Raw genomic sequence first — 21,844 nt, 5'->3', positions numbered from 1 at the left:
ATTTTACCACTTAGATGAAATGAAAACTTTATTTAAAATACACAAACTACTAAAGTTTCCTCAAGAACAAATAGACAACCTAAATAGTCATGTTTCTATTAAAGAGACTGAATTTTTAGCTAAAAACTTTAGACAAAGAAAACTACAAATCCAGATAACTTCAAGGGCAAATTATGCCAAATATTTAAAGAAGATTAACATTGACAATATAAATTTTACCAAAACTCTCCATTTAGTTGAGGAGGAAAGAATACTTCCAAGTTCATTCTGATGGCAAAACCAGACAGACACTATATGAAAAGAAAAGCATGAATCCACATTGTTTATTAATATAGACACAAAAATTATTCACAAAATTTTATTAAATCAGTTAAAAATATATTAAAATGAATATATAATCAATATAAAGTCAATCATATATCTAGGTCCGTATCTGAATACATGTAATAGACAATCAGAACTTGAACTAAACAATGCCATTTGTAAGAGTAGATGGATGAGTGAGTGAATGTTCAGTCTTTTCTGACTTTTTGTGACCCCCAAGGACTGTAATATATGAGGCTCCTCTGTTCATGGGATTTTCCCAGCGAGAATACTGAAGTGGGTTGCCATTTCCTCCTCCAGGGGATCTTCCTGACCCAGGGATCAAACCCATGCCTCCTGCATCTCCTGCATTGCAGGCAGACTCTTTACCGCTGAGCAATCAGGGAAGTCCAAGTATGGATATAGATGACAAAAAATAAGCAAGGTTTTTGCACTGAAAACTACAAAACCCTATTGAAAGAAATTTTAAAAGACCTGAGTAAATGGAGAGACATACTTTGTTCTGGATTTTAAGACTCCTTATTGATCCTCACAAATTGATGTATAGATTCAACACAGTATCAATCAAAATTCCAACAGGCTTTATGGAAGAAATCAACAGACTTATTCTGAAGTGTATTTAGAAATGCAGAGAACCTAGAAGAGTCAAAACATTTTTTTTAACTTGAAGAATTAACACTATATTATTCTATGAGATTATAAAACATCAGTACCAAAGGCAACATGTACGTTTTTTAAATGTAGAAAAAAATAAAACAGAATAGATATTCCACAAATAGACTGACAGATAAATTAAAAAGTGATCTTTAACAAAGTTGCATAGGCAGTTCAGTGAAGAGAGAATATTTTCAATAAACAGTCGAGATTTTTTTCTTCTTTTTTGATATACAAAAAGCTGCAGATGATTAATGTATGGAACTTGATGAGCTTGAAACACATACCTGTGAAGCCATCACAATCTATGCCATAAATCTATTCATCACCCAACAAATTTCCTTGTATTTATTGTAATAATGACAATGATGATGATGATGATGATAATGACAAGATCACAATATAACATCTACCTTCTTAGCCTCTTAGCAAATTTTTAAGTATGCAACAATATTATTAACTATATACACTATTATTCTGCACAGTTGGTCTCTACGATTTTAAATTTAAATTGGATTTCAAATTTCATCTTGGTAAAACCAAAACTTATCTTCCTATTTTGATTAATATTTTCCTGCTTCTTCCTTCTCCCAAGTCCTGACAACCACTATTCCACTCTTTGCTTTTCTGAGTTTGACAATTTTAGGTTCACTGTGTAAGTGGTATCATGTAGTATTTGTTCTTCTATGTCTGGCTTATTTCACTTTGCATAATGTCCTCTAAGTTCATACATGTCATTGTAAATGGCAGGATTTTCTGCTTTTTTTTCCCAAGGCTAAATATATTCTACTGTATGGAAATACTACATTTTCTTTATTCAACCATTTATCAATGTGCATTTAAGTTGCTTCCATACCCTGACTGTTGTGAATATATTTCTGTGAATATGGGAGTGCAGATATCTCTTTGAGATATTGGTGCTAACTCTTCCTTGAAATATTACATATACCTGGAAGTGGGATTGTTGGATCATATGGCAGTTCTATTTTTATTTTTTTGAGGAATCTACATTGTTTTCCACAGTGACTATGCCAATTCACATTCCCACCAGTGGTGCACAAGTGTTCACTTTTCTCCATATTCATACTTGCATTTTTTTCTTTTTGTTCATAATAGCCATCTTTACAGATGTGAGGTGATCATTTGGTGATCACTGTGGTTTTGATTTCCATTTCCCTAATGGTTAGTGATGTTGAGAACCCTTTCATATACCTATTGGCAATTTGTATGTCTTCATTGGAGAAATGTTTATTCAATTTCTTTTCACATTTTTAATCAGGTTATTTGGGTTTTTTTTTCTATTGAGTTGTAGATGTTAGTTATGAATTTTGAATATTAACCATTTTATCATATATGCGGGCTTCTCTGGTGGTTCAGTGGTGAGGAATATGCCTGCCAATGCAGGAGACAAAGGAGACACAGGTCTGATCTGTGGATTGGGAAGATCCTCTGGAGAAGGAAATGGCAACCCTTTTCAGTATTCTTGCCTGGAAAATCCCATGGACAGAGGAGCCTGGCAGGCTACAGTCCATGGGGTCACTAAGAATCAGACATGACTAAGGATACATGCACATCATATATGTACCTTGCAAATTTTGCTTTTAAAACCTTTGGATATCCATGTGCAAGAAAATAACTTTAATATATAGTTCATTAACAAAAAACCTAAAAAAAATGTGTTATCAACCTCAATGGAAAATTTGAAACTGTAAATTATCTGCAAAAAATTATAGCAGAAAATTTTTGCTAGTTGAGGTTGATCAACACAAATTTTTCAACACAAAAAAGGTACAATCCATTAATTTAAAAAATTGATATAAATTTGAGTTCATTGAGTTAAGATCTTCTCTTTGAAATGGATCCAAGAGAAAACACAAGTCACAGACTGAGATAAAATATTTGAAAATCACATATGTGATAAAGCACTTGAACTTTCATTTATAAAAATCTTTCTATATAATAAACACCCAAATAAAAATGGGCAAAAGATGTGAGCAAACACTTCCTCACAAAAGACATTCAGATGGAAAACCACAGGAATAGTCAGTCAACATAAATAGTCATTGAAAGTGAAAGCAAAAGTTGCTCAGTCATTTCCGACTCTTTGTGACCCATAGACTATACAGTCCATGCAATTCTCCAGGCCAGAATACTGGAGCCTTTCCCTTCTCCAGTTGATCTTCTCAACCCAGGGACTGAACCCAGGTCTCCCGTATTACAGGCGGATTCTTTATCAGCTGAGGCACACAAATCAGAGCCACAATGACATACTACTTTATACCTACTGAAATGTCTAACATTTATTATTGATCATCACAAGTGCTGTCAAGGATGTGGAACACTGAAAATTTCATACAAGCCTGGTGAGAATGCAAAGTCTTGCAATTTGGAAAATAATTTGGCAGTTTATTTTTCAAAAGCTAAACATACAGCTTTCTTTTGAATCGGCCATCCTAACCCTAGTTATTTTCCAAACAGAAATAAATCGTTGGTCAATAAAAAGAATTGTACACAAATACCAAAAAAAACTGGAAAAAAGCTCAAATATCCATCAGAATGTGTGTAAGCATAGCTATATCCATACAGTGGAATACTACTCTATCATAAAAAGAAATGAACTTTTGATACACACTCTTCACGGATTGATCATCAAATCATTTTGTTGAGATGAATACAAAAGGAGTACATACTAAATGATTCCATTTATAAAAAAAAATTAAAATATATGACCTACTATATAACGACAGAAAGCAGATTAGATTGGTAGCTGCTTGGAAATTGAGGATGCTGGAAGGGGCACAAAGGAGAGGTTACAAAAGGAAACTTTTACGGGTGATGAATATGTTTGCTTTTTGATTGTAGTTATGGCTTCATGGGTCTTGCATACATATGTCAAAACTAAACAAATGCTATCCTTTGTGTAGTTTATTTTATGTCAAATTTGCCTTGACATTTCAAAAATAATTTTAAGATATTTTCTGTAGACAATACAAAAACAACTTTGGGGAAAAAATAACAATCCTTTTTTGGGAGTGAGGGAGGATATTTTATCAGTGACTTTATTAAGAAATACTTATAGTATGGAGGTGATAGCAAAAATAAGAGCAGCTATCACTCAGGTTGGGCTTCCCTCATAGCTCAGTTGGTAAAGAATCTGCCTGTAATGCAGGAGACCCCCGTTCAATTCCTGGCTCGGGAAGATCTGCTGGAGAAGGGATAGTCTACCCACTATAGTATTCTTAGTTTTCCCTTGTGGCTCAGCTGGTAAAGAATCCACCTGCAATGCAGGAGACTTGGGTTTGATCCCTGGGTTGGGAAGATCTCCTGGAGAAGGGAAAGGCTACCCACTCCAGTGTTCTGGCCTGGAGAATTCCATGGACTGTATATTCCATGAAGTTGCAAAGCGTTGGACACGACTGAGTGACTCTCACTGATCACTCAGGTTTATTCTTTTATTAGAATTGTCTGTAAACAATGCTCTTCTTTACTGCCTACACCAGAAGTAAACCTCTTCCTCTGCCCCATCCTTGGTAAGCCACTGCTCCATCTTCAGGTTTCTTAGACCTAATTAAATAATTAAGGATTAAGATCTAAGAAATAGGTCTAATTAATGTTGAGTTTGTAGCCTCCCTGGGCTTCCCTGGTAGCTTAGTTGGTAAAAAAAAATCTGCCTGCAATGCAGGAGACCTAGATTTGATCCCTGGTTTGGGAAGATTTCCTGGAGAGGGGAATGACAATCTACTCCAGTATTCTTGTATGGAGAACTCCATAGAGACACCATGGGGTCGCAAAGAGTTGGACATGACTGAGTGACTAACACACTTTGTGGCCTCCAGACACCATTAGTTTAGTACCTGGGCATGCTGTCAGTGGGGCTTCCCTGGTGGCTCAGACAGTAAAGAATCTGCCTGCAATGTGGGAGTCCTGGGTTCAAACCTTGGGTTGGGAGGATCCCCTGGAGGAGGGCACAGCAACTCACTCCAGTATTCTTGCTTGGAGAATCCCCATGGACAGAGGAGCCTGGTGGGCTCCAGTTCATGGGTCACAAAGAGCCAGACATGACTAAGCACAGGAGGGCCTGTCAGTGACCTTCAGGAGGTAGAGATTCTGGGTCTTTCTGAGGACTTCATTTGCTTACAATACAGGATGATGTGTAATAAATACCACTATGAGTTATGTGGTCTGGAGGCAATTTCTTTTTCTGACTTTGTTTATGGCAGTGCCATGCCAACCACATCACAGCTCTTTATATCTGGGTCCACCCGTCCACACATGGGGAAATGTCAAACCCCTTTTCCCCCTTTGCTATGGGTTAAAGTTTCAAGCAGGGACATTTGTCTTCAGTTCTCAGTCCTTACCCAACCCTTATCCCTAATGTCTGCTTGTCTGTGAACCTGTAAATCAGGCTACATTTCCTCCCTTTTCATACACCACCTTTATCCTTCCTTCTCTCCCTTCCCTCCATCAAAGAACTTACAGATGCCTGCAACCACACATTGCATGCCCCACTTCTTTTCGCATCATTGGTTTTATTTGAATCATTAACATAAATGTGCCTTTATTGGTGCAAGATCTGTTCCCTATGCCATTGACCACTTCTCCACAGCCTCCACCTGATGCAAAGAACTGATTCATTTGAAAAGACCCTGATGCTGGGAAAGATTGAAGGCGGGAGGAGAAGGGGGTGACAGAGGATGAGATGGTTGGATGACATCACCACCTCAATGGACATGAGTTCGAGTAAACTCCAGGAGTTGGTGATGGACAGGGAGGCCTGGGATGCTGCAGTCCATGGGGTCACAAAGAGTCAGACACGACTGAGAAACTGAACTGGACTGAACTAAATGAGCCTTGCCAGGCATAGGGCATTACAGTGTCCCCTCTTGTTGGTCTGCCAATTTCTATTTCCATGTCTTATTCTACCTGAGGTAATAGATGAAAATGGTTAGCCTTATTTCTGTCTTACATTTTTCTGAAAGAGTGGTAATTGTTTAACTATATTCTTTTCTTGAAGTCCCTTGAGGCAGTACTTTTCGCATTGCATATTCTGTACCAGGTAGGAAAACAGGGTGAGCACAGAATGGCATTGGTTCAGGGAGAAAGGACAGGGACTGAGTGGGAAGTGGGGCTTCCCTGAGGAGTGCTAGCTGAGGAGAGGATTTGGTCCAGGCAGGAGCAGGTGGGAGTTGTGAGTGGGATCTATAGGGAAGAGGAAGACTTCCAGTAGGATCATGTCATACTGTCACCAACTCTGGACCTGAGTTCACAGGTCGTGTTTGGCGTTCATTGTTCTTCAACTGTTCTAGCCTCTGGTGGTTTCCTGATTACCTTAGCGACACTGAAGCCAACAGTGGCCTACCCCAGGCCTGCTTGCCCTCCCTTTCCATCTTCTCCTCGGGACAATGAGGTGCCATACTCTTCACCTTTGTTTGGTCAGTAGAGTTCTCCCCTAGCCTAAGATAGCTGTGAGGTGGCTAAAGCATATGAAAGCACCGCTTCTGACAACATCATGAGAGGAAGTGGTGTGGTGAGTTCAAGATATTCTGATTGGAGAGAGGAGGCTTTTATTTAGCACCACCTAAAGACATTTTCCCACCTGACCTGCCACCTCTTCTCATTTTCCCAGATTCATTTCTAGTGGTATATATGGCAGACAAATGTTCCCCTCCAACCCATTTCCCATGGCTATCCCATTCATGAAGTCTCTCACTGCTCACCATTACCTAATATTTCAGATGTCTTTAAATGAAGATGGACACATTATCATCCCATTTCCTTCCAACAAATTTTCCTTAAGCATCTTTCAGTTTTTGGATACTTCCTGGTAAATTTCTCATCCCTGCTCCTCTGCTCAATGTCTATTTAGCTTCCTTTATTTTTCTGTTAGAATAGTTAGAAACTATTAGTAGAATCAGCAACATGGATAAATCCCAAAATAATTATGCTGAGTGAAAGAAGCTCTACAATAAAGAGTGAATACTGTATGACTGTATTTATATAAAATCATAGAACATGCAAACTGATCTATATTGTCTAAAACAGATCAGTGGTTGCCTTGGAGCAGAGGTTTTGGGATAGATAGTTTGGGAGGGATTACAAAGATGACTAAAATTTGAGTGGATATGTTTACTTTATTGATTATGGTGATGTTTTCACAGGTGTATTCATATATCAAAACACAATTTGCACATTTTAAGTATGTTCATTTTATTGTGTGTCAATTGCTCTTCAATAAAGTTGTTATTAAAAGTCAACAAGGAATATAATTAGCACCCCTTATACAGAATGACTCTCAGGGACCTTTTAAAATATCATTCTAATCAGTATGATTAGAATGGTGAAAATTAATAAATAAAAATTTGAGAAAATGTAGCTATTTTCTTTAACCTCTTTTTTTAGTTTTTTAAGATAGATTTATTTTAATTGTAACTTGTTTTAAATTTATTTTTTATTTTTTTAAATTAATTTATTTGTTTTAATTGGAAGCTAATTATTTTACAATATTGTGGTGGCTTTTGCCATACATTGACATGAATCAGCCATGGGTGTACATGTGTTCCCCATCTTGAACCCCCCTCCCACCTCCCTCCCCATCCCATCTCTCAGGGTCATCCCAGTGCACCAGCCCTGAGCACCCTGTCTCATACATAGAACCTGGACTGGTGATCTGTTTCACATATGATAATATACATATTTTGATGCTATTCTCTCAAATCATCCCACCCTCCCCTTCTCCCACTGAGTCCAAAAGTCTGTTCTTTAAACTCTTTAAATGCTTTTTTCTAAATTCTCCTCAATTTGGTTGATCAGATTTTTAAAATTACTGTTGTTTTTGCATCTCTGACTTCATTCTCTTAAAAAGGAGAAATTATTCCATGTCAATAAAGTGATTTTTCTTGCAGGACAAGTACACACTGATTTGGACTTAAATTTCTGTTAATTGCTTACTCTTTGATCAGACATTATATATTATTGCTTGATTGCAAGAAAGAAAAATCAAGTGAACATCTTAAAAATTTGAATGGTAATTAAATATAAAATAACTAAAAACCATCCCCACCTTGAAACCAAGCACAGTGTTACATTGACCCCAACTTTATTTTGCCAGTTGGATTCCTAGAACTACTTGTCTTTAGTTTGCTTACTGCATTTATTTATCTCATATTTATTGAATGTCTCCTATGACAAAAGCATGCTGGTGAACATCAAGTATCCTAACTTCTTAATTTTGTCTTTACCACTATGGTAGGAAAACTAAAAGTTTCCCAAATTGCCTACATCTCAATCCCTAGAACATAGGAGTATATTATCTAACATGGGGAAAAAAGAAGACTTTGCAGATGAAATAAAAGAACTTGAGATGGAGAGATTATCTTGGATTATCCAGGTGGATCCGGTCAAATTATATGAACCTTTAAAAATAGAGAACCTTTTCTGTCTGTGGTCAGAGGAAGATGTGTTACAGAATAATGGTGAGAGAAGTGCGATGTTGCTGGCTTTGATGATGGAGAAAAGGCTCCTTGAGCTAAAGAATGTGGGCAGTCTTTTGGATAACTTGTCAATATTTGCTTTTAGTCCAGTGAGACCCATTTTGAACTTCTGACCTGCAGAATTATAAAGATAAGAAATTTATATAGTTAAAACCATGCTATATGACTCAGGGAACTCAAACAGGGGCTCTGGATCAACCTAGAGTCGTGGGATGGGGAAGGAGATGGGAGGGAAGCTCAAGAGGGAGGGGACATATGTATACCTATGGCTGATTCATGTTGATATTTGACAGAAAACAACAAAATTCTGTAAATCACTTGTCTTTCAATTTAAAAATAAATATATTAAACAAAGCAGTATTTGCGATCATTCATTCCCAGCAATAGGAAACAAATTCAACCATATTTCCACTTAGAGATGCTATGACCATGGACAAACCAAGGGAATAACCATGTCTGTGCTAACTGTTTCAAACAGCTGTTGAAAGGATTTTGTACTAAATTTACCAAACATTGCCAGTAAACTGACCTCCAAATTCTGCTGTAAAAATGTAAGTCTTCCAAGAAGAGAAGCTGGTAACTACTAATTATAATTTGATAAGGAAAAAGAATAGACTGACAAGAATGGAATATGTTTTTATTTTTTCTTTCTGGTGAAATATTCTGGGTTTTTTTTTTTTTTGAAATATTCTGTTTTTGAATGTCATTCTGAGATTTTGGTATGCATCTCAGAGATAGATTATAAGTCTCTGGAAACAAAAATTCAATGCTAGAACAACCTTAATAATAGCAATATGAGAGCACTTTCATTATTGATTATTTTTTCATATTAATAGTGGCAGGAATCTATTGCTATTACACCCAATTGTAGCAATTGTGTTAAATAAAAGTGGTAGATTGGGCAAAATATGATTCAAATAGTGAATTAACATTTCAAAATTTAACTTTGTGACCAGAAAGCTGAAGGAATGCTTCTTCTCCTGGATTTTCTTTTTTCTTATCAATGAGTGCTCAGGTGACTTCTCTTAAGCTTCTGATCTTACTTTTCAAATTTCTCTTATTTAGCTAAAATTCTGTGGAGAGACTTTTTTTTTTTTCTATCTTGTTTGAGCACCAGACAAAAATGAATAGGCTTCAGTTGCAATGAATGAGAATTAGAGTAAATATTGCAAAGAACTTTTCAATTTTGGAAAGGATTAGAGTAAAAAATGGATGATTCTTGGTAGATTTGGAAGATAGAAATGCTTGATTGAAGTTTGGAGAAAGGTGCTATGAAAGACACAAGCTAGTCTTTTAAATCTATGGTCATGTTGTTAAGTATGGCTAAATTAAACTCCGCTATGACATTTGGCTAGTACTAATTGCAATATTGGTCTTCCCAGGTGACACTAGTGGTAAAGAATCTGCCTGCCAATGCAAGAGATGCTGGTTCCATCCCTGTATTGGGAAGATCCCCGGGAGAAGGGAACGGCTACCCACTCCAGTATTCTTGCCTGGAGAATCCCATGGACAGAGCATGCATGCAGTCACAATGTCTGGGCTTCCCAGGTGCTAGTGGTAAAAAACCCACCTGCCAGATGTAAGAGACACGGGTTTGATCTCTGGGTCGGGAAGACCCTGTGGAGAAGGTCATGGCAACCAACTCCAGTATTCTTGTCAGGAGAATCCCCATGAAAAGAGGAGTGTGGTGGAGTACACTCCATAGGGTCGCAACAAGTTGGACACTACAGAAGCAACTTAGCACAATTGCAATGTTTGATTAAAATAGTGATACCATGTAATAGCATCAAGGAAACCTGAGAGTACTTTGGCATTGCATGAGATCATTATTCAAATAAGTGTCATAGTATAGTGAAACAAACACTGAATTCAGGGATAAAATTTCAGCTCAAGCCTCAAAAGCATTCACTAAATGTATCTATAAATCATTTAAACTTTTTGAGCCTCAGTGTCTTCTTCTGTAAATGACTGTAATTCTACTTCTCCACCAGAAGAAGTTACTATGTAGTTACTAAGAGTTACTATGTAGCTCAAAATAAAATGATAAATGCAAAGTAACATGCAAGTGATTTTCTTTGACTTATTGAAACCAGGTTTCAGAAATGTGGCAAAGTAAGACAGATACAAAATACATTAATAGACTTAGTACTAAAGCTTAATTTCATTCTCTTAAAATGTAACAGTCTTAGGAACTTTGAACAGTTCCAAATTCAACTAGAATTAATGTCTATACATGTGGTATTGAAATTTTAGAAAAACTCATGTTCCTATGACTTGCAAGTAACTTCACATGAGGTCAATTTTCAGCCATTAATTTATGACTGAAGTGGTTTGATTTGATATGTCTACCCTCTTAAAAAAATCTTTTAAGGAAGCCCTTGGGGCATGATGGAGTGCTTTTAACAACGTGCTTCAACATCATCATTTGGTCACATGTGGATATTAAGGACATTTATAATAGCACAGTGTTGTCACATTCTAGAGTCATAAACTAGCCTCTAATTACAAGTCTGTGACAAACAACCTTGGTTTTCAGTGATTTACATTATCTTTTTAATTTCAGTGACAGAATACAGTTTTTAAAAACTTGGTAATGACATTTGCACATTGTTGGTTTTCAAAAGAACCTTAAGCAATTTGACCTTCTCAATCTGCCAATGTAGAGATGAAGAATGACTTGTATATACCTCTGAAACTCTCAAAATTTGAACAAGCTTCCCTTGTTTTCACAACAGTAAATTTAGATTAAATGGATTAATTGGACTGGTTATGCTTCAAGCCAGATGATATAGAAGTATATAAGTAGCAGATTTAGCTACAGATCTACAGTTTTCCTCACAGAAAGTAAATTATAACCATTCTTACGACTGCTTTTAGTTGACTTTTACTCTAGTAAAAGAAACCAATGGAGCAATGCCTTTATTTGCCTTAACTCAGTTGCCTAGGAGACTTTATTGTAGACAGAGCCCTAATGAGAATGTTGTAATTTTTACACTATTCAAATTTGAAACATTTCCAAGTAAAGATGCTTTCTTTTTATTTCAGAAGAACCACTGGGAAGCAAATGGATCATTTTTCTTTTGGACAGGGAAGTGTAGTTGAGCACTTAAAGAGGAGGAAATTTGAAAGTGTTACAATGTGTTATTATCTGCATAAGAGACTGCATTAGAATCACCAGGAAGGCATTTTCTTAAAAAAGAAATCATTCCAATAATTAAAATGAAGGGTGATCATAATGAAAATGGAAATTCTCTTTCATATCCCCTGCTAAGTTCCCACCATAATAGATTTATATTCCCAGGTGGCACAGCTGGTAAAGAATCTGCCTGCAGTGCACAAGATGTAGGAGGCATGGGTTCAATCCCTGCGTCAGGAAGATTCCCCTGAAGGAGGGCATGGCAACCCACTCCAGTATTCTTGCTTGGAGAATCTCATGGACAGAGGAGCCTGGTGGGCTACAGTCCACGGGGTCACAAAAGGTTGGACACGACTGAAGTGACTGAGCACACATGCACACACATACATGTATCTATGGTGGTGGGTTATTTAAATTTTAATGAAATCTGATTGTGTTCAGATTTTCTAAGGACTTTAGCCACTGCCTATCAAATATTATTAATGGTATTTGTCTTAAAGATAACATTTAAGTATCCTGGCAGTAAATACAGCTTATATATAATACAGTGTAAGTATTTCTGTATATTTCCTATAAAAAATATGTTGGTAGGTTACAAAGCTGGATTACAAAACTTTTCCAAGCAATTTTCTTGCATGGCTAACATATAATGCTTATCAGACATCCACACACAAAATACAGAGATGAAATGTGGTATTTATTCCCCTATGCTAAGAGCTCAGGAATCATTCTTGTTGGATTTCAGTTCTGTCTGTCCATCAAAATAGTTAGAGTGTGTTGTACTTTCTTCTCTGTCTCCAAGCATTTTTCTCCCCTCTGCCTGCCCCTCCCTCTCTCTCTGTTTCTCCCTCCATTCTGAAACGCACATTAGAAATTCATTACATTTTATGTTTGCACAAATAAAATCACATGTTGCTATATAGAATCTAAACATTTTGTGAACAAAGCTCACAAAATACCACAGATTTTGCAGTTGAGTCTGCATACTAAGGCAGTAGGTACACTTGCCTTGATCTGAAGATGAAATTGTGACATACAGAATTTTCTATACACAAATTATATATTTTGTTAACATAGAAAGCTCTTCAATAAGACTGCTTGCCAGCAGGTGTGTGTTTTTCACAGTATGGTTCTTTCCCTAAGCCCAAATCTAATAGCTGTTTATCACAATGTGTCCACTTTCAAAGTGCTTGAATAGTTAAAGTTCAGCAGTGCTATCCAGTCCACAAATGAAGCTGATGTATCTGCAATTACTTTTCTTCCTGTCGGCAGCAGAAATATCTGTGACCGCTTGGGTTCACTTATTAGAAAGCTCTCCTGCTGCTAGAGAAAGGGACAAATAGGGGTAAAGGGAACCACTCACAGAAATGTATTGTCGTGACATGTTTGGTGCAGGGCTCTTCAAGAATCAGGTGACAAAGACCGGAGTTATCAGTAGGGAGCTTAATTAACTGGAACTCACCAGTCACTTTAGACTGATTGGCAGCAGCTAACTGGGTTTAAGGTCCCAGAATCAGAATTTAGAATTAAGCCAGGAGCTCCCAAGCTTGGGACAGAAAGTCATAAATAATCTCTCATAGAAGAGGAAATAGGAAATACAGACTATAGGACAATTAATTGTAAGTAGATACATTATTAATAACCCTAAAGAAGGAATTATGCTATTTTATGAATCATGTTTTGACCCATATGTGTATCTGCATTATGTATAGAGAGCTGATTTTTGTTCTTGTTATGTGGGTACATTTTTTTTTTTGCTGTTTCTTTTTTTTTCCTTAAGGGGCAGTTTTTGTTTTTTTTCCTTAAGGGGTACACTTCAAAGCTTGAGCTAATGAAGCTCTACCACAATACTGAGAACATGCTTATTTCACAAAGCACTATGGTCCTGATCAGGTGTTATACTCTATAGACATAAAAGTGGGCTCCAAGGGAACATACTTGTCCTGGGAGAAATGTGACTTCCCAGTCTGCAGTGCCAGAAATCAAATTAGTATTTTGTGTAATATAGAGGAAATAACTGAAACCTATTAGGTCAGCATATCAAAGGCAGGATGCAAAAGTGTATATATATATATATGTATATATATATATATATTTTATTTATGCTTTTTATTTTTTAATTAAAAGGGATTTTAATTAAATTAATAAGGGATTAATTAATTAATAAGGGATTTTCAGTCAACTTTAATCAGTACTCCTAGAACAATTCCAAAGTATATCATTGTTGCATGCTAAGTCACTTCAGTTGTGTTCCAGTCTTTGTGACCCCATGTACTGTAGCCCACCAGGCTCCTCTGTCTATGGAATTCTCCAGGCAAGAATCGTGGAATGGGTTGCTGTGTCCTCCTCCAGGGTATTTTCCCAACCCAGGGATTGAACCCATGTCTCCTGCATTGGCAGGAGGATTCTTTACTACTAATGCCACCTGGAAGCCCACATCATTATTAAATGCACCAGTACAGGCAGCAACTTAATTTCTATATTCCTATAGTCACCTTTCTATGCACTGCATCAATCTCACAAATGCATTTGAGAGTTGAGATTGTAGAAGGTCAGAGATTGGGTGACCTTGAGTATTGCCCTGAAACAGTTATCTGCTGGAGTTAGAAGTGGAACTTAATGGATGTACAAATATATAAGTTTGATACAACTTTGTTATTTCTAATAGGACAAGTGAGTGCATGCTGAGTCACCCAGTCATGCCCCTGTCTTTGCAACTCCATGGACTGTAGCCCTCCAGGTTACTCTGACAATGGGATTCTCAAGGCAAGAATACTGGAGTGGGTTGCCATCTCCTTCTCCAGGGGATCTTCCTAGCCCAGGGATTGAATCTGTGTCTCCTGTATTGGTAGGTAAATTCTTTACCACTGCACCACTTGTGAAGCCTCAGAATAAGTGAGATACATAGTCTAAAGAGTGCTAAAGTTTGTATGAGTTTTTCAAAACTATTTAAGTACCATAGCACTATTGATGGATTTGAAATCAAACAAAGAATAAATCCATGTGTGGTTCTACCTCCCCAATAAGTGGTAATTTCTCACTGGTCCAAATCCCTTTTTAATTCTCATATATTCAATTTGACATTTAACAACAATAGCTGGCATTTTTTTTTTGGTCTTTACCATATGTACCTTCCATGTTTTGACTAATTTAATCTTCACAACACCCCTATGAGATAGTAATTACTACTATTATACCATTTTACAAATGAGGTAAGTTAGTACGGAAATATGTTATATCTACTTTTTTACAGAAGGTTATTAAGTATCCTGCCCAAAGTCACAGCAATAAGAAGTGGCAGAGTAAGATTTTAATCAGGCAAATTTACTCTACAATCTGCATGCTTAATCATTATGCTATTAATATATCATCATTATAGTATAGATACCATTTAGCATGACAGTTGGGGAGTGAGTGCCCAGTCATGTACAACTCTTTGCTACCCCATGGCCATAGCCCTCCAGGCTTCTCTGTCCATGGGATTTTCCAACCAAGAATACTGAAGTAGGTTGCCATTCCCTTCTCCAGGGGATCTTCCCAACTGAGGGATTGAAACCAGGTCTCCCACATTGCAGGCAGATTCTTTACCATTTGAGCCGCCAAGAAAGACCAAGTATATCAGAGTGGGTAGCCTATTACTTCTCCAGGGGATCTTAATGACTCAGGGGTTGAGCTGGGTTCTCCTGCATTGCAAGCAGATTCTTTACTAGCTGAGCTACCTTGGCATGACAAAACATTTATTGAAAAGTTTTGTTGGGAAGGTAATGTAGTCATGTTTTTTTGCAAAGGTCCACTGTGTATAGCATGTGCATGGGTGCTATGATAGTATAGTATCCCAAAGTAAGCTACTTTTAGGCCATTTCTCTGTGAGTTCAATTGACTTTGGAAACAATACTTAATTAATTTTTAGTTTACTGATTATGCTATAGAATTTGTTGTTGTTGTTCAGTTGCTCAGTCATGTCAAACTCTTTGCTACCACATGGACTGCAGCATGTCTGTCTTTGCTGTCCTTCACCAACTCCCGAAGCTTGCTCAAATTCATGTCTATTGAGTCGGTGATGCCATCCAACCCTCTCATCCTCTGTCAACCCCTTTTCCTCCTGCCTTCAGTCTTTCCCAACATCAGGGTCTTTTCAAATGAGTCAGTTATTTGCATCAGGTGGCCAAAGCATTGGAGCTTCAGCTTCAGCATCAGTACTTCCAATTAATATTCAGGGCTGATTTCCTTTAGGATTGAGTGGTTTGATATCCTGGCTGTCCAAGGGACTCTCAAGAGTCTTCTCCAGCACCACAGTTCGAAAGCATTAATTCTTTGGTGCTCAGCCTTTTTTATTGTCCACTTCTCACATCTGTACATGACTACTGGAAAAGACATAGCTTTGACTAGATGGACTTTTATAGACAAAGTAATGTCTCTGCTTTTTAATATGCTGTCTAGGTTGGTCATAGCTTTCCTTCCAAAGAGCAAGCGTCTTTTAATTTCATGGCTGCAGTCACCATCTGCAGTGATTTTGGAGCCTCCCAAAATAAAGTCTGTCACTGTTTCCATTGTTTCCCCATTTATTTGCCATGAAGTGATGGGACTGGATGCCATGATTCTACTTTTTTGAATGTTAAGTTTTAAATCAGGTTTTTCATTCTCCTCTTTCACTTTAATCAAGAGTCTCTTTAATTCCGATTTGCTTTCTGCCTTAAGGGCGGTATCATCTGCAAATCTGAGGTTATTGATATTTCTCCTGGAAATCTTGATTCCAGCTTGTGCTTCATCCAGCTTGGCATTTCATATGATGCACTCTGCATATAAGTTAAATAAGCAGGGTGACAATATACATCCTTGATGTACTCCTTTCCCAATTTGGGACCAGTCTGTTGTTCCATGCTCGGTTCTAACTGTTGCTTCTTGACCTGCATACAGATTTCACAGGGGGCAGGTAAGGTGATCCGGTATTCCCGTCTCTAAGAATTTCCCAAAGTTTGTTGTGGTCTACACAGTCAAAAGCTTTATTGTAGTCAATGAAGCAGAAGTAGATGGTTTTCTGGAATTCCCTAGCTTTTTCTATGATCCAATGGATGTTGGCAATTTGACCTCTGGTTCCTCTGCCTTTTCTAAATCCAGCATGTTATAGAACGATTATCTTTTAAAAACTAATTTTCTTCCCTCACTGCTCCATAAGGTAACTGAGGGCAGGGACCAGGCTCTTCTCATCTCTGAATCCTCAATCACAGTCTCTTACAAACGTCAGGAACAAAATAAAGGTTGCTTATGTAAAGTGACAAATGTTTACAAAATGTTTGTTTCTCTGCCTCTGCTGTGGTCCACTCATGGTTCCCAGTCAAATAATAGGATTCTGAATCAAATGGCACTGGAATGTTTCTACGATCTGCAACTTTTTATTAATCTAGCTATCCCATGCAGTTTAATTCCACAAGTAATTATGTAACATCTACATTGTGCTTACCGCTCAGATCAGAGATGAAGACATCTTATACTCAGCAAGGTAATATGCAAATAGAAAGGTTTATCGTAAGGCGCTGGACCAGGGACTGTATCCTTGCCTTCATTAGTTCTTCACAATTGGATAAACAATGACCTTCCTACTTGTTAACTTAATATAAACTCAGTTTCTATGTCAATATGACTAAAATGGGATGTATAGCAGTAGCCTTGCTGCTACAGTTTGTTGGAATAAGGCTGAACATAAAGTAGAGTGTTAGTCGCTCAGTCATGTCTGACTTTGTGCGACCCCATGGACTGTATAGCCTGCCAGGCTTCTCTGTCCATGGAATTCTCCAGCCAAGAATACTGGAGTGGGTTGCCATGCCCTTCTGCAGGGGATTTTCATGAGTCAGGGATTGAACCTGGGTCTCCTACATTGCAGGTAGTTTCTTTACCGTCTGAGCCAGGGAAGCCTGAAGGCTGAGCCTAGGTCTTCCTTAAATGTGGGACCAGTGCCTATCAGGTAGACTTGTGATACTTTTGTTGCCTTTAGGTTCCAATGTAACTTCTTCTAGCCCCACCCCCCAGAACCCAACACTATAGCATGATGGTCCAGGACAGAGGGCTGAGCTTGAATCCAGGGCTGAAATTCCAATACTTTGGCCACCTGATGCAAAGAGCCAGCTCATTGGAAAAGAGCCTGATGCTGGGAAAGATTGAGGGCAAGAAGAGAAGGGGGTGACAGAGGATGAGATGGATGGATGGCATCATCGAGTCAATAGACATGAGTTTGAGCAAACTCCAGGAGATAGTGAAGGACAGGGAAGCCTGGTGTGCTGCAGTCCATAGGGTGGCAAAGAGTTGGACACAACTGAGCGATGGAACAGCAACAACAAGCTGAACTACACTGCTGGCCTAATTGTTTATGCATCTTCAAATTCCAGTCCTCCTTATGGATGGATTTCAAGGAAAGCCTTGACTGTCCTTTCTTCATCACAACTTTTCTGAGTATGGATTTATAAGCTTCCTTGCTGTTGTTATTGTTCAGTTGCTCGGTCATGTCTGAATCTTTCAGCCTCACAGACTATAGCCAACTAGGCTCCTCTGTCCATGGGATTTCCCAGGCAAGAATGTTGGAGTGTGTTGTCTTTTCCTTTTCCAAGGTATCTTCCTGACCCAGGGATGGAACCCACATCTCTTGCATCTTCTGCATTGGCAGGCAGGTTCTTTACCAGTTGAGCTACTGGGGAAGCCCCCATAAACTCCATACTGATATCAAATTATCTCACCTTGTGAAGTATTGAATTGATGACTAAAAAACTATTTCACTCACAGGAAGTATATAATCTAGTGAGTAATTAAAATAGTTTATAGAAAATGATTCCTTCATTCACTGATTTTGAAGTATTATTTGTACTCCTTCCACATAGGAGATGTTGATCAACAATGCCCAGGAATCATTCCTTTAGAAGATCAGATTGCCATGTGGGTGAAATGAAGAAGGGAGGTATGCCTGTTTTAAAATGTAATCACAGAGAGTTACACACCAATGCCAAACCTTCTGGGTAAAGATTATCTATTTTATAGCACATGTATAAATCTGTTCATTTTCAGTGACAAATGAGCTTTTTCAGTGACAAAACTGTCTGCAAATAGCCAGATCATCCCAGATTGCCTGTAAAACATTCATTATTAACTCAAGGTCAACAGAGTTTGCGTTATTAGTTGCCACCTGTCCAAGTTCACGTTACATCTGACTTGTGCAAAATTAGCATGACTATCTGCAAATGGAAACACCTATTCATGAGTGCTGTATACTTTTCCTTAGTTGAAAATAAGATACACATATGCATCATTGCTATACAGGACCTTCAATTCATCAACAACTTCATTAACACAGTAATTAATTAATCATCAAGTCACTTTTAGTATGCCTTTTATAAATGCATTTGATGCACTACTTGTATTCAAATGTCTGATGACAAGAGTAAATAATTGGCCTAGAACTTGGACATTTTTGAAGGTTTTAGTTTTTGAGTTCAGAAATATGGTAAATCCACTTCCTCACACTATATGTCAGGATTTCTTGATTTTTGACCCATGATATTTATTTGATATTTTGGCTATAATCTCCCCTGGTTGTACAGTGATGATTATAAAGAAATGTAGGAAAACCGAGACTAGGTTGTCAGATATTATAACATTCTAGTTTTGAGTGGGTTACCAGTGAGTCTGTGCTACAACACAATTGTATCATACAATTTTGAAGTAAGAAAAGATTTGGAAAATTTTGCCATCATCATACAGTTCTCATTTTACTAAGGAGGAAACTGAGGCCAAGAGATGTCAAGTGCATTGCTCAGGGTCACAGGGCTAGGTAGGAGCAGAATTAAAAGTGGAACTCAGGCTGTCATTTCAAAGCTATAGTATAAATTTATAGTATATATCGCAAAGAGACAACTGAGCAACTAACACATTCACTTTCATAGTATAAAGTAGACTTGTATTAGAGCTCACTGGGAAGAAGGAACTCATTATTAAGTGACTCTTCATGATGTGAACCTGGAAAAAGATTTATGAAATCTGAAAAATTTGGAAGAGGTGTGGGTGTGTTTGTGCAGGCACTCACATGTGTGTGCACATGTGTGTGTGTGTGTGTGTGTGTGTGTGTGTGTGTGATGGGACTACATTCTTGAATAATTGTATGTGTGATGATAGAACCAATGCATAACGAGCCTTCCACATGGAGCCACCTACAGATCTTTTTTGGATTTTTAAAATATGTATCAGACCTTAGAGCTAAAAAACATCTTGGGTTAGTGGTTCCTAATCTCTCAGGGGTTAAGGGGTAATTTGAGTGTCAGAGAAAAGCTTTCTTCATGAAAATGCATATGCTCATAAGACTGTGTATACTACATCCAGGGCTTCCCGAAACCACAGTCATGCAGGATAAGCTCTTTTCACTCTTTCTCATTTGCAAAATGGGTGTGTGTGAGCGGGGTGAGGGCAGACCCTGCTTAATAAGGTACCTACTCCAACTCCTGCACCTGGTACAGAGGAAGATACATCTAAAAGAGAGGGGCAGAGATTTCTAAAGGTCATACACATTGCCCCTTTTTTGTGGAGTTTAGGCCACTATTCTTTCCACTTAACTAATTCATTGTAATATTTCTGTCTTTTTACCCAGAGTATGATATGTGAGTGAAATACTTTGATATTGTTTACACATCCTAGACCATGCTTTCACTGAAAAGTGGTGAGACACTAGTTTTTATTCATAACTACTAAGGCATACCTTCCAGAAAAGTTCCATATACACAAAGCATTCATAACAGGAGAGTATATTATTAAGAAAACTGAGTTTAGGGCTTCACACAGATCCTAATTGGAAGGTGTAATTGTTTGCATACTCCTTGCTGCTAAGTAAGGAACCAGCTGCTGAGACTGGTACTAAGAGATAGCTTTCTTTTACAGAATATCAATCCCACCATTATTGTAGAAAGGTAATTAGAAGTGGTTTAGTCTTTAAGTCTTTGGTGGTTAGCTTGACAATTATAAAATTAGTGTACTTTTTAGATGGCATACTTAGTTACATAATTGTCACAATTATCCAAATTACTTCCCATAAAAGCAGCAAAGTGCACATGTTCGGAAATTCATCATTTGGCTTATTGATGTCGTGTGCGATTGCCCCTCACATTCTTTTGTAGAACAGCTTTGCAAAGGCTTTGCCTTGACAGAGAAATCAACAAAGCGCCATTACCACGTGCTTGACTGGGTCGCAGAGAGAACTGTTTCATCTGGCACTGAAGACTTAACCCCTCAAAATGCGTTGTCCTTGAACATGACCTCCTGCTTATTAGGCTTCTTGCCAATCCATAGAGAAAAAAAGGACAGGGGAGGGGGCTGAGAATCCTTAGCGGAGAGGCAGCCGTGCTGGTGAATACCAGCAACACTGACAGTATACTCTCTGCAGAACCCCAAAAGCCAGTTAGTAGTCCCACAAGCATAAGAAACCAAAAATACCTGCCATTCCAATCATTATGTTTTCCTTTTGTGATGAAAGCATAAAGTACAAATGTTTCTGACTTAAATATTGATATTCACATTCTTTCCTCCTCATAGGCAGAAAAACCCTTTGATGTTGCTCTAAGCAGAAATGAGACCTGTGTAGGCTGATGCTTCTCTACTCCTCATATCTTACAAAGTTTTCCACTGAAGTGATCTTCCTAATGGTATCTAATCAGTTTTCCCTCAAGCTTACAAACCTCTGTTTGCACCCTCTTGCTACTCTATCACTTGCAAGATTAGGTGCATTTTCCTTAGGTTGGCAAAAACATTCTTTTGCAATCTGCCTTCCTTTCCAAATAAATCCTCTCCCGTTCCTCTACATATGTAACCTACACTGGAGCTCGTTGAGCTATCTGAAGTCACCTGTCATGCCAGGCTCTTGATTCCTTTCTAATTTGCTGTCCTGTGTGCTAGAATTGCCATCTCCCCCTCAGCCATGTAAAACTTGTTCAACATGACTCTGCATATTATTGGAGACTTCCCAATATGTCCCTTCTCCTATGACAGAATCAATTAATCTGCTTTCGGTTCACCAGTACTTAGAGGCCTTTGTTATGGCACACGTCAAGTGGTCTTGCAGCTGATGTGTATTTATTTCTCTACTAGGTCAGGAAAGAGACCTAAGTTCCAGAAATGTGTTTTGTTGAACTTTCTTTTGTCTATACTACCAGACTCATAGTTTAAAAAAGGTTGGTAAATTTCCATTTCTGCCCTTCCCCCTTCCAGATGG

The sequence above is a fragment of the Muntiacus reevesi genome, chromosome X (assembly GCF_963930625.1).
Source record: "Muntiacus reevesi chromosome X, mMunRee1.1, whole genome shotgun sequence".
Lineage (NCBI taxonomy): Eukaryota > Metazoa > Chordata > Mammalia > Artiodactyla > Cervidae > Muntiacus > Muntiacus reevesi.
Note: the sequence above shows the minus strand (reverse complement) of the source record.